The sequence below is a fragment of the Eschrichtius robustus genome, chromosome 13 (assembly GCF_028021215.1).
Source record: "Eschrichtius robustus isolate mEscRob2 chromosome 13, mEscRob2.pri, whole genome shotgun sequence".
In the NCBI taxonomy this organism is placed as follows: Eukaryota; Metazoa; Chordata; class Mammalia; order Artiodactyla; family Eschrichtiidae; genus Eschrichtius; species Eschrichtius robustus.
In genome coordinates this window covers 39,158,201-39,160,308 of record NC_090836.1, presented here as the reverse complement: position 1 = coordinate 39,160,308, position 2,108 = coordinate 39,158,201, and positions in this window count along the sequence as shown.

The following is a 2,108-nucleotide window of genomic DNA, read 5'->3' as shown; positions in this document are numbered from 1 at the left end:
CACCTGAACAAAACTCTTCGTGGTCCTCAATAATTTTTGAAAGTGTGTGTGTTTGGGCAGGGGGGAGCAGTTCGAAGACCAGAAAGTTTGAGAAGTCCTAGTGTAGTGGTTAAGATCACAAACTCCAGAGCCAGACTGTCTGAGGTCAAGTCCCACTTCTACCACTTAGGATTTGTGTGACATTGGGAACAGTTGCTCAACATCTCTGTGCCTCAATTTCCTCATCTGTCAAATGGGGGTAATAATAATAGTGCTTACCTCATTACCTTGTCATGAAGCTTAAATGAGTTGATACATGCTGTATGTTATCCATCATTCTCTTTGGTGTCTTTCCCTTCCTCTTCTCCACTCCCCTGTTCATTCTCTTTTACTCTCATTTTCATTCTCTCTCTCTCTCTCTCTCTCTCTCTCTCACTCTCCCCCCTCTCGCTCTCACTCTTGCTCTCCGGCTCTCGCTCTCCCCCCACCGCCATTTTTACTTGTTTGGTTTTGCTTGGTTTGGCTTGATTTGCTCTGCTCTAACTACTGCTGCTTCTGCCCTAGGCCAGCAAGTAGCTGTGACTGGCACTGCTTCTCCAAGAGTTAAAGGCTTAGCTGCCGAGGCCCTCTCCAAGAACCACAACTACCACTTTCCTACCCCTGTGCTGTGGCAGCCAGTTGTACTTTGAATTTGCCCTTCACAGACGCTCCATCAGCAAAAGACGACTGGAAAATCAAAGTAAGCAACGCTAAGTTTTTAAAAACACGCTACGTCAGATGAACTAGAATGTAAAGTAGAAACTTTAGCCTCAGGAATAATCAATGAAACAGAAGGAAGTAGAGAGAAAATGCAGGCAATTACATTCATTCCTCAAAGGAAAAGATGGTATTTATGCAAACTCTTGCCAAATTTGAACTATTTTCTTTCACAGCCTTCCATCTCCTTTCTTAAATCTTTCTTCCACTTCCCAGAACGTCCCCCCACCCAACTCCCAGAACCTTCAAGCCATCAACTGGCCTCAATATTCTGATGAACTGATCAGATTCCGATCAGAGCCGGTCATGAGCACGTCCTGAGGGCCCTTTAACCTTCGGGTGGGGGTCAGGGTTGAGTTTTATGAAGTATACAATCACAGTCTCTTGTTTCTGTATTAATTTTCTAATCTGTAAAGTATTTGCACATAAATATTCCTTTAATTCTTGACAATCAGCATGTGATTATTCCTATTTTATAGTTCTGAAAACTGAGGCTCAGAGAAGTAAGGCCACAAAACTTTGAACTCACAGAACCGAAACTGGATTACAAATGAAATTGGAGAACTGTGAAAGACTTGGGGAGGGGGAGAGAGACTAGGCCAGGAGGGGCGGGGCCTGATGGAGAAAGGTGGAGCTAGGCTATTTTTGTCAGGGGGTTACCACTTAAGCAAATCTGCTCTACTGTGGAATTAACCTCTATTAATTCCCCAGGGTTTTTCACAGCGTCTTTATTGCCTCCACAACTCAAGCTATCCATTCTCTAAAAATTCCAAGATCGATTGATTGATTGATTGATTTAATTGACTAATTTTTTGTACAATGGCTACCTTGGCGATACTGTTCTAAGGAGGAGTTTAAGGAAAGTACACCCGTATGTTTTATATTTGGGCTGCTTCAGAATAGAGTGTTTGTAAATTGAGAACTGTCCGGATGGCATGTGTGATGTCATTAAATATATATTTGGTCAGTCCAAAACTATCTGGCATTTGTCCTTTACCAACATTACTGAGTATTTTAGTTTCTCAGTCATGCGAGCTTAAAATGCACAGCCGAATCTAATGAATGTCAAACTCGTGCAGTGACTCAAGTCGATTAAAGTATTTTTAAACAGAAAAAAATTAAGAGTCACAAAGGATCAATTGGGGTGAATAGTCATGTTAGGGGAATACAAAGAGGAATCCTTTTGAACCATCCGTTCTTCTGAATATGTTTAAATGTGCATTAAACACAACTGTTAAGAAAAAAATGTTTATCTATGTGAAATAACACACATCTGAAACAGGAATGTGTTGTTCTTTGTATGTGAAAGAACTGCTATGCAATCTGAAATATTTTTTAGTAATAGTGATATATTTAAGTTAATAAAACTATGC